The sequence below is a fragment of the Microtus oregoni genome, unplaced genomic scaffold (assembly GCF_018167655.1).
Source record: "Microtus oregoni isolate MIOR12 unplaced genomic scaffold, Mior012 000011F_ref0000422, whole genome shotgun sequence".
Lineage (NCBI taxonomy): Eukaryota > Metazoa > Chordata > Mammalia > Rodentia > Cricetidae > Microtus > Microtus oregoni.
In genome coordinates, this window is record NW_024543070.1 from 248216 (window position 1) to 261125 (window position 12910).

Genomic DNA, 12910 nt, shown 5'->3' on the forward strand with positions numbered 1-12910 from the left:
AGTATTTAATTAGCTTTAGTTGATTTTTATGAGAAGAGATGTGGGACCTTGGGAGCTCAGTACAGTGCTCCAGTGTGGGTCTCTGTCTCTATCTCCATCCATCACCAGATAAAGGTTCTATGGTGATATGCAAGATATTCGTCAGTATTGCTATAGGATAGGGTCATTTCAGGTTCCCTATCCTCAGCTGCCCAAGGAACTAACTGGGGACATCGCCTTGGGATCCTGGGAGCCACTCTAGGTTCAAGTCTCTTGCCAGCCCTAAGGTGGCTCCCTTAACTAAGAATTGTGCTTCTGTGCTCCCCTATCCAGCCTTCCTTTATCCCAATCATCCTGTTTCCCCAAGTTACCCCCATCCTCCCCTTCTCACTTTTCTCTCCCCATCTCCCCTTACCCCCAACCCACCCCACCCCCAAGATCCCACTTTCCTCCCCGGCAATTTTGTCTACTTCCCATAGGCAAGAGGGTAACTATATGTTTTTCCTTGGGTTCACCTTCTTATTTAGTTTCTTTAGGTTCACCAATTGTAGACTCCGTGACCCTTATTTATGGCTAGATACCAATTATGAGTGAGTACATCCCATGTTCATCTTTCTGGGTCTGGGATACCTCACTCAGGATAGTGTTTTCTATTTCCATCCATTTGCATGCAAAATTTGAGAAGTCATTGTTTTTTACTGCAGCGTAGTACTCTAATGTGCATATATTCCATACTTTCTTTATCCATTCTTCCATTGAAGGACATCTAGGTTGTTTCCAGGATCTGGCTATTACAAATAATACTGCTATGAACATAGTTGAACAAATGCTTTTGTCATATGATCGGGCATCTCTTGGGTATATTCCCAAGAGTGGTATGGCTGGGTCCAGGGTTGAGAAGAGATGTACACGGTTTCATTTCCTGGCATGTGGATAACTAATTTATACTACACTATTTGTGGAGAACCCTCCCCACTTTCAGTGTGTACTCTTGGTAACTTGTTAATAATCAACTGCCTGTACCGTGTGTGATGACACACACCTTTAACTGTTCTTGGCTAGTGCCTGAGTTAGCTTCCCGACACCCATGTGGGAGCTCACAGATATCTACAGTACCAGTTCTAGAAGATCTATCACCTTCATCTGGCTTCTGTGAGTACCAGACATTCACATGAGGCCTCACACACACACACACGCACTCGCACACGCGTGAGCAAACAAGTCATACACATACGATAAAGTCTCTTTTAAAAAGAAGCAGTATATGAGGCAGCAGCTTTCGGTGCCAGTGACTACCCTGGTGTCATGGTAGAACGGAGACAGTCGCCACCACATGACACTTTGGTCAGATTTCCTATCCAGTTTGCCACTTACATGTTTACCTGCTTGTCTTTGGCCTTTGTTGAGCTTATCTGCCTTGTTTGCTTTCTGCTAGGAAGCTCCAGTAAATCTTTTTGGTACATCACTTGTGTTTCCTTTGGTTTCTCAACAACTTACCCTCCTCACCCACCACCCCCTGCCTAGCACATCGGTCTTTATTGATTCTCTTCTCTTTTGTCCACCCATTATTGAAAGAGGAGTATTTTAAACGCCTGAGTACAGTCATGGATTGGTCTATTGAAAAATTCATTTTGAATACTGGTGAAAAGATTGGAAGTCATGATCGCGTGTTGTCAAAACCTATAACAAACAATTTAAATTATTTCTTTAAAATGTGCTCTGATGTATAATGTGTATTTGCCTTTATTCTGGGAGTTTTTCTTATGATATTTTACAGGAATGTGTCACTTCATGTTTTCACACTGAAGAAAAAGCACCTATACTTCAACTGTCTTTTAAAAATGTCAAATAATCTATAAATCCATATCAATTACACTTGACAATCTGGTTTCCATGCAAACCACTTGTTTTATCTGGTCAAGGGATAGTGTGATTGCCGGTTGACATGGTGACAAAATTTCTATTATGCCATTGATATACAGTTTAAAGCAATTGTCATGAATAATAAGCTTTCAAATAATCTCAAATTCTTCACACATGAAAAATTCATAAATACATTTGCATTAACCTAGTTCCCATTCTATTTAGTAATAATCGCGTGGAGGAAACACATAAGGCCTCATATCTTAGATTATATACCAATTCCAATACCATTGCTGAGGCATTGGTACTATTTAAGAAACCCCTTTTTTATTGAAAGAACATAGCAGGGAAAGAGAGAAATTAAAAAACAAAGATCCTGTCTGATTTCCATGGAGTATCATCCCCTTAGTTCATATACAGAGCTTTTGGGTAGATCTAATATTAGGGCAAATAAAGAGAAAGTACAAGCTTCACTTAATTTTCTTATATATGACAATCTTTACAGGTGTAGGGGATTTATATGAACATAGATAGGCAGAGCTAAAGCAAGGGCAGGTTTCCTGAGATAGCAGCTTCTTCTTCCCATAAGATGTTGCGAGGAACTGTGGGAAGGCACAAGACTGATATCTAAATGGGACCTATAAGGGAAGGGGAGAATCCAGAAGTCCTATAATCTAGCCTAGGAATCATTCATTTAACTGTCTTCCAGCCTTAGTATTCTCTCTTCTAGAAAGTCATTGCTTTCTCTTTATCTGCTTCTTGATATTATGTTTTCGCTGGTCATTCAGTCCTTTTGCCAGCGAACAAGCTCGGCAAACCTCTAGACAACCAACACCACACCCATTACAAAGTTAATACCCAAGCATGATGCTTTTTAGGCTGTTTATAACAAATCTGGGAATGGTTGACAGAGCAAGTAGCTGTTCTAGAACATTAAATTCTAGGAATATCGTCCAGAGATATATGGAGGGCAGATATGGAAGGGAGAGAAGGATAGCTTTATTGCTGTTATTTATTCAGGTCCATTGTACCCAAGTTACCACTCTCTAGATGTCAAGGCTATTTTCTAGCCCTTTTTATGTGACAAATATCCCTTCCAAGAAAATCTTTATAGTGGCTTAGTATGGAGGCAAAGAAAACCCAAATAGCCTGTCTTGGTTATAATATTCATCAAAGGATTTTAGCTTAAGATAATCAGTGTACCAGTTTATCATAGTTTGAGATATTTTAAACTCCTTTGGAATTGTGGTTTTTCTAAAGAAAGTATCTGTACATGAACACACATGCACCTGGAGGGCATTACCTTAGCTGGTACTCCAAAATCTTACATTCATGGATTCTGGGAGCATAAGGATGGGCACTAGAAATGGAGGATGGTGGTAGAGGCGGATGTTGGGACTGGTTGGGAATACAATGAAGCAAGAGAATAAGCTCTGGGTTTCCACAGGACAGTAGGGGAAACGTAATTAAAAACAAAATGTTGTACACAGAAGAAGCTTCAATGCTCCCATTCTAAAGAATGTTTATTGACTTGCTGTAAGTAAAAACACCTCATCATGTCTCCTAAGGACATACAAATGTATGGAAATGGAAATTTTAAAACGACAAAAGAGAAGCAGAATTAGTTTATTGCTTTTCTCATTGTTTGATGAAATACCCGCTAAAAATAACTTAAGGACGAAAGGCTTTGTCTTGGCTGGCAGTAGATGCCTTCTACTACTGCAGGGAATGCGTGGCAGCAGGAAATGCATGGCAGCAGGTGCACGGGTGACTGGCCACACTGATGCCAATGTCAGGAAGCAGAAAGACGGGAATGCTGGTGCTCAACTCACCCTATTGTCTTTGTTGTTTTCCCTTCGGATTCAGTTTGGAACCTAGATCCATGGGATGATGCCACCCCACATTCAAAGGTGGATCTTCCATTCTAATGTAAACCACTCTGGAGAAACCCTCACAGGCACACCTAGAGGTGCGCCTCTCAGGTTGCTCTCAACCCCATCAAACTGACAGTGAAGGTTAGCCGTCACAGCTTCACTCCGTGACACTGCACAACCCCTTTAAATTACAACACGCCACCCCTGATTTCTGAAGTCTCACGCTCCTTGCCCAATACCGTGACCTTAGTTCCGGCTCTAAGAGGCCCACTCTGCCACCTGTAGCACGCATAGGCTATCTCTTGAGCCGCCTCCGCTCTGCCCCTGCAGCTGTCCTCATTGGGCATACCATCCTCCTGGAAGATACAACATCCAGAGCTTCTCACAGCGGCTTTCAGGGAATCCTTCTTGTGAGAAATCCACCCCTGCCACACGTTTCCTGGCTGCGACCACTTTCTGAAACCTTGGTGCCATCCTCTGTGACCCTATACCTCTTGGATGTCGCATGCCGGATAAACGAGCATCGTGTGGATGATGCTTTGGCATGAGACTGCCAGCTGGAAATGTTGTCTGGGTTCCCTTCTATCACAGTTGTAGTGGCTTCTGAGTTCCTTGGTAGCTGAACCTGAGAAAATACTTTCCCAGACCGTTGTTAAAACGCAACCTCTTCAGGAGCATTCTGAATATACGATCTCATCTTTCAGTTGGATTTGTATTCTTACAATTGGAGCTTACACTGAGCGGAGTCTTGTCCTCGGAGCACTGTTTGTATTGTCTCAGTGCAGAGCATGAAATTTGTTTTTAGTGGGATGGATAGTAATTACAGCTGACTCCTTCCACCTGGGTAACAATTACAGCTGACTCCTCCCACCTATTCCTCTGCACCAGTCGTCTGCATGAGTTACATTTCCCATCGCTATGGGAAAAAATAGCCAGAAAAAGCAATTTAGGGAAGCGAAGGTTTATTTTGGCTGGGGATTTTAGGTGACGCAGTTCATCGTGGCAGGAAATGCGTGGCCACAGGAACGAAAAACAGCTGGTCGGTCACGTGGCAGCCACTGTCATGGGACAGAGAGATTAAAAAACGCTCAGTTCATGGTTTTACTCAGTTCTGGACCCCAGCCCATGAGCTTAGATGGTGCTGTACAAATTCAAAAGGTACCGCTCCTCCTTTCCCTTCCCCAAGTTAAACCTGTCTAAAAATGTCCCAGTAGACATCCCCAGAGGTGTGTCTCCCTGAGGATTCTGAATCCGGCTTGATTAACATTGAAGGTTAATTGTCCCATGAATCTGAAAGTAAAGATGAGGGACTGTATTTTTTTTAACCCATAGAGCTACTTTAGATTTACAAAAGTTATATATTGAAGTCAAAAGAGAAAAGTAAATTGGAATGCTATTCCTGAAGGAATAATATTCAGAGATTGAATTTTTACATATAAATTTATAAGCTCAAACTGTATCACAGTCGTGTATAAGCAATGGGAAAGTGAATTATATGTCTTTAGTTTTCTTTTTTTTAAAAAAAAAAAACTTGCCTGTTCTCATATAATTAAATAAAACAAGCAAACATTTGTGAAAGCAAAAATCTAAATATCTCAAGATTCTGAATGAAAATCACAGGAAATAAAAGCCTTCTGTGAAACTAAATGTCACATTTTATTTTGTGAGATTATAGAAACGTTGCTTTTTAAGCTTATTTTAGTGTGCACGAAATGGTTAGAGTTCAGTCTCACAAAGTGATGGTGGACAAACAATAGGGTTTTCATGTACTGCTCAGTGGACTCTTTGCTCCTGCAGAGCTGTGGGCTTCTGGAGACAGCCTATGTAAGTTGTGTATGTCATCTGTGCAATGTTCTTAGTGTTGAAACTGACATTATCACGCAGACTTCCTGTCCAAACCATAAGTCCAATGCTGGTTTTCTGGGCTCAATGTTGTCATTAACATTCTGAATATCCAGCAAGGAGTTCACTAAATGTCTATCAAGAGTTCATCTAGTAAGTCTGATGAATATAACATAATTATTCACACTAAACTACTTTAAAAAATAACACACTACTCAAATATGTTTCAAGTATTGAGTGACACAATTTTAGTCTATGTCTCAAGCATATTTCTTAGTGATGCTTATTGATTACATCATGCAGTTCCTAAGGACTTCTCCATAATTACAGAATGGATCTTGAAATAAATCAAACACACATTTTGGGGTTCTTAGAAAAATCTCTTATTCCTCTGTCAGACACTAACATGTTGCCTTTGATACTGAGCAACAAGTTACCATATGAAGTTAAAGTAACATTCGAATCACGAACGTGCTCAACTGGAGGACATAGCTCAAGGGTAATCATCAACTTGGTTTATTAACTCTAATAATCCGAGTTCTCTGGTAAGTCCAACGTAGACAGCAAATCTAGACAGGGCAACCAACTCCAGACCCTTCTACCAGCGAATGAACACATTGCTGGAAGCCCAGGCGCAGGAATATAGATGTGCTCCATACCTTTTTTAATGGAATCTATTTTTTCTTTTAACTTTCCGTGTGAGAATTTCATGCAGTGTATTTTCATAACATCCTTTCCTATCCCTTATCTTCTCCAGACCTCTTCCTCCCTACACACCTAACTTCGTATTCTTTCTCTGTCTTAAAAAACAAAGCAAAGAAGATATGAAGGAAGGAAGGAGGGGAGGGAGGGAGGGAGGAAGGGAGGAAGAAAAAATCCACTGAAAACATGCAACCCGATTTGTGTAGGTCATCTACTCCTGAGGGTACTGCCTGCCCTAGAGTGTGTCTGAGGGATCCAGCGTCACTCCACTAAGAACAATGATTTGCCCTCTCACCGCACCTATCATGTGTGAATAGAATCTAAGTCAAGGGCGTGACTCTGTGCCCACTTCCTGTCCTCCACATTGGGATTTGTCTGGCTTGCTTTGCGCTGGCCTTGTGCATGTTGTTACAGTATCTGTGAGTTCATATGGGCTTATGTGCCCTGCTGTGTCTGGAAAATGATGTTTCTTAAAACCACCTACCACCTCTGGTTCTTAAAATCTTTCCACCACCTCTGCCACATATAGAACTCCTATTGGAGCCTATTCAAGGCTGAGTACTCCAAAATCTCTCACTCTCTGCGTGCTGTACAGATGTGGGTTTTTGTATGGATTACCATCTACCATCAGAAGAAACTTCTTTGATGAGGGTTGAGCAGTGCATTCACCTGTGAGCATAGCAATGTGTAGCTAGGAGTTATCTTATTGTTATCTTCATTTCACAGAATAATAGTAAGATTTCCCCTGGGCCTATGACCTATTTAATATCATATTCTCGTCTTCCTTAACAGTATCAGATATATAGGTTACATCTCTGGAGTGGGCCTTAAATCCAATTAAAAGAAACTAGTTGTTCCTCCTTAACCTTATTCACTGTAGCTCTAGTAGCCATACGTATCTGTCAGACAGGTTGTAATTGTAGCTTTCAGGGTTTATAGATGGAAAGATTGATGATGATTTTTCTCCTCCGGTAATGTGTATAGTATCACCTAGCACTATGAAAGCTGCCAGTAGAGGACCAGCTAGGTTTTTCCATGTTCTGTGCCAGGAAAAGGTGGTAACTTCAGCAATACAGTCTGTCAGGTTGTAGAGCAGTGATTCTCAACCTTTCTAATGTCGTGACACTTTAATCTAGTTCCTCATGTTGGGGTGTCCCCAACCATAAAATTATTTTCGTTGCTACTTCGTAACTGGAATTTTGCTGCTGTTATGAATCATCATGCAAGTAACTGATATTTCTGGTGGTCTTAGGCAATCCCTGTGAGAGGGTCATTCAACCTCCTCCCCCAAAGGATCACGACCCACAGGTTGAGAACCACTGTTGTAGAACATAACTAATAACATTGGCAATAGTCTATAGTGTTTTGAGGAATATATAGAACCCTTTTGGACAACAACTCTAAAAGATGAAACCAATTCCTGGTACTGCGTGTTTCACGATCTCTAGTTGCGGTTTTATCTCCACTGCTTTTTTGTTTTGTTTTGTTTTTACCATCGTATGTGCTGTTAACTTCGGTATCATCTATTATTATTTTTTTTCCTTAATTTCTTTGGAAGTAGAACGTGCCATTTTTATTGGTCAGTTTGCCTTTCTTTTTTTCCTATCTTCATGTTTCTTCCTTTTCCCACCTGGCTAGTCCAAACCATTGATTCTTAGAGACTAGTCTCAGACTCTCCTTGATGCTGTTCTTTCTCCTAATTGCTTAAAATAATAAACACTTGAAAATCAGAGGTTAAAATAGCTCTAATAGAATCAGCTAACTGTGATGGAAACTGTGTATTAGGACCACTATTATTCTCCGTAGCTAAAATGGATTTAGTCATTCGTGATGGGCTCCTTAGTCATTATGATCCCGTGATCCCTATAATAGAGTGGCACACTGCAGTTTCTTCACCTTAGTTAAAAATATGAAAATAAATTCACCAATTAATTTTAATGATGATTAATAACAGCAGTTAGGGCGTTTTGGCTGAAGTACAGTGAACTGCAGCTCAAACTAGGTTAAAATAATGATGTTTATTCTAAATAAAAGCAATCCAGAGGCAAGGCAATCCTGAGGATTGGATGAAGACAATTTCATGAAGAAGCCAGGGCTTGTTATTTTTCAGCTCTGCATCCTTTTCAAGCCAGGTGGGCTGACTTCCTCAGGGTGTAGACAGGGCCTGAAATTCCTGAAAACATTCAAAATAGGTCATCACTTCTTCTGCATATTCTTTTCAGCATAAAAGAGATTGTATTCAAGAAGCTCTTTAGGAGTTCTTTTCTTTTCCTTTTTTTTTTTTTTTTTGGTGGAGAAGGAGAAGAGTTTGAGACAGGGTTTCTATGAAGCTTTGGAGCAGGTACTGAAACTCGCTCAGTAGACCAGGTTGGCCTCGAACTCACAGAGACCTGTCTGCCTCTGCCTCCCGAGTGCTGGGATTAAAGGTGTGCACCACCACCGCCCAGTGGTTTATTTTCTTATACCTTGTCAGTCAACACTTGTCTCTGCTTGCTTCTCCTAGCTGTGATAAAACACCAACAAAGACTGACTTAGAGGAAGAACGGTTTGTTTTATCTTATACTTTCAAGTAACAGTCTGTCCTTGAGAGAAATTGGGATTGGAACTCTTAGAGGCAGGGACTGAAGCAAAGGCCATGGAGGAATGCTGCTCACTGGCTTGCTCCTCACTTTCCTAATCTTGCTTTCTTCTACAACTCAGGGCAACTATTCCAGGGGTGGTACAAACCCACAGCGGGCTGTGCCCCTCCACACCAATCATTCATCAAGAAAATTTCCCAGAGACATGCCCACAGGTCAATAGGATGGAGGCATTTTATCAATTAGGATTCCCTCTTCCCAGGTGACTCAAGTTTGTATCAAGTTGGCAAGAAAGTAACCAGCTCACCTGTGGAAGACTTTTATTACCAAGCCATTCACTGGCAAGGAGAATGGTTTGCCAACATCTGTCCTACTATAATTATCAAAGAAAATAACTAGAGGTGACTTCATCACTGAGACCAGCATATCACAAAACAAAACAAAGCAAAAACAAAACCTACCACATTGAAATAAATAAGAAGCAGCTGATGAAATAAATCAAAATGCTATTGATGGTTATTTTTCTGATGTCCCAAAAATATCTATAAAAAGCAAGAGTGGAAATACAGAACTACTGCTTCAAATGTAACACATATTCCTAAACTCTAACACACCTGCAGAAAAAGGTGCCAATCTGCTGGGTCCCAAGTCTCCGCATGTTTAGGAAATTTGACAGATTCAATTTGATCTGACCTCCTTCATCCCTTGCTTCTTCTCCCCATAGCTGTTTCCATCACTAAGGGTGATGCATAAGTAAAACTGCTCTCAGCACAGAGTGTTTTCCATTTAAGATTGTTGGGGAAAGATACATTATGAATAATATTGATTTTTTTAACCTCATTTCAAGTGACAGGAAAGCTTAACCCAGATTCATCTTCTCTTCACACTCCTCATAAATCTCTGATGTGCCAATATTCTATATTCGAATGCTTTGTGCACATTAGCAATATTGTGAAATCATACTGTATTGTGACAAGACACTAAATTTATTTCAGAGAGGGTCCATTTTATCACTATATGCACTATGAATAATAAAGTAGTTATTGATTCTAATGACAGATTATTATAACATTAATAAGTTAGCTGAAGCAAGATCTTATTTCAGTTGAAATTGGAGAGTTCCTGAAGAAAAGGAAAGGAGCTTCCCTGGTAGATTTCTTTATGTTATAATGATGCTGTTCATCATAGTTATGTGCTCTCATATGTGTGCAAAGAATATTGATTCAGAAAGATAAGGATGTGCTTTGTTATCTGTAGTCTAGACATGGTTGTTTAAATTTTTTATTTGTTTGTGTGTGTGTGTGTGTGTTTTGCATGTGCAGGTACCCATAGAGGCAATGAGAAAGCATCCCTAGAGCTGGAGTCACAGGCAATTGTGAGCCACGTGATTTGAGTTCTGGAATTGGACCCTCTGCAAGAACAGCAAGTGCTCTTCACTTCTGAGCCATCGCTCCAGCCCTAGTCATGTCTACTTAGATATTTAAGACTCATTAATAAAAATAGAGAAAAAGTTTGAAGACTCAAACTCAAAGAAAAATAATTATATAAGTTCCTCCTTAGTTCTAACAGGCCTCCATTACAAATGGTAGGGTGATATCACACCAAAACCAAAACTGAGCAACTTGTTTATGAATCAGATTCAGGTGTAGTAGAGATGATAACAGCTCACCCTTAGTGGATTTACTCGAAGGGACAGGAAATTGTGACACTTTGACCACAGAAACACAGTTATGAACAACAGAGTCACAGAATAATTCTTGGGAGTCTTTAAAATATAATGCATAATATAAGTTATTCAATTAGACGGAAATTCTTTACATTATAGAAGTCTATGTTTTGGGCTAAATTGAACCAAAGTTTATGTTCAAATTCAAGCATACCATGGCTCTATTTTCATTGACTATATAGTCTACCTATACATATTATATTAGTTTGGATTTCTCATCCCTACGCTACATACATGTGCAAAACAATGAGAAAGAAGAAGGGATTTTTCTTAGTTCATTGTTTCAGAGAGATTGAAGTCTCTCATGGTAAGGGGCACATGACAACCACCATATCTACAGAAGCATGTGACAGAAACTCTTTACACGCAAATAAACCAAGGCAAAGAAAGCAAGTTCTAATTAGCTTTTTAAAAAAAAAAACCTACAATGAAACAGAAACAAACTGTAGAATTCCTAAAAGACTGAAATTAGATCTTCCATTCTTCCATTTGACACAGATATACAACCTCTTGGAAGATACCCCAAAGACTAGATAGATCTTATATGAAAAAAGTACTTGATAGGCCATGTTCATTATCATTCTATTCTCAATAACTAGGAAATGGAAACAACCTAAATGTCCAGCAGCTGAGAAATGGGTAATGAAATTGTGGTACATACATACAATGGAATTTTATTCAGGTAAATCCAATTTCAGCCTTTTGAGAATTCTACATGCCGTTCCTGTTTCATTAAAAGTTTTCTTTAAACTAATTTAATTTATAAGTAATATATGTTAATTTATAAATAAGATTTATAAATTTATTTATAAAATATTACAATTTCCAAAGAAAACTTAAAATCATGATATTTGATGGAACCAGAAAACACTACACTTTGTGAGGTAACCCACACACAGAAGGACATATGCCACATCTTCTCCCTTATTTGTGGATCTTAGCTCTGAAACTTTAGATGTGAGTATATAACCCCAGAAGCCAGGAGGGTCGAAAAGGAGGAGTGGTGAGGTGGGGTGAAGGAGCCCTAGAGAAGGAGTTAGTAAGATGTGGATGCTGTGAAAGGAGAAGGTGAAAGTGGGTGGGGGCATTAACTGGGGACCACAAAGGGAAGGGAGGAAGAGATAAACAGCACGCAAGATGTTTGAAAAAGACATATGAAATGTTAGTCTATAAACATATATGTAACATATTTGTATACACTTTAAATGGAGTTAGGTTGCATGGGGTGATAAGGACCCCCTGCCCCCTAGGAGCTTTAGACTACATAAGAAAGCTTCCAACCTCAGGCTGGGAAACCCTTTTGAGTTGTTGGAGAGAAGAGTTCAACAGGCTTCCAAAACAACATAGGCTACGACCATTACCCTTGCCTGCCTCCCAGAATTTGAAGATATCCTTATTGCTGGAGACACCACACATTTTGGACACAGGACTTGGAGGAGTGTCACTTTTGTTGACCTGGAAGACGCAACTCTGAGGGCTAGCTCTCATAGTAGAAGAAGGTGCTATGCAAATTGTCAAGGAAGGAAAGTAATCAATAGTCCTGTAAGGAAGGCCTGCAAACCACAGCAATGACTGGCCAGGCAAAATATTCCCAGTGGTGCTGTATGGCACTTGGGGGTAACCAGCTGCTCCTAATTGGGCTTAAGGCTCATTTAATATGAGGAACTCATGCTTAGGTCTGTAAACCTAGGCAATTATTTGTGGCTAGAGACATCATAGACCCTTGAGTAGAACATACCACCATTTCCCTAAATCAGTATAACTAACTCTTAACTATATTCTCCTTATTTACAGACAAACGTAGCTCTCAACCCTTATCAATTAAAGTTCTTTCTACGGAAGACTGAGGCTACTATGGAGATCCACCTGGTCAAAATGATGCGTCTCTGGCACAATCCCTAGGCCTAACACGCAAACACGGAAGCCCAGGAGCTTCATGGAAGAGAGGGTGAAGAGACTCTAAGTGTCAGAGGACCAGAGCGGACTAGAGCACCTGCTGGTAGGCAGGGTCTCCCAGATGTGAACAGGATATTGTACCAATGAGACCTCAGCAATGTTGTGATGGGAAACAGATCTGCAGAATGACCAAACCAGGTGACGTGACAGCCTGGATGAGGGAGAGTTAAAAGGCCCCGCCCCCTGGATGAAAAGCTGCAGAAGTCAACAGCTGTGGAAGGAGAGAGAATCAGTTTTCCCCAGGTTAAGACCCCTGGCGGGTTATTGTATTAGTTACTTTTCTGGTGCTGAGATAAAATGCCACAAGCAAAGGTGACTTGAAGAAGAAAGAGTTTATTTTGGCTGACAGTTCTCGATAGAGTCCATGATGACAGGGAAGGCAGGGCAGC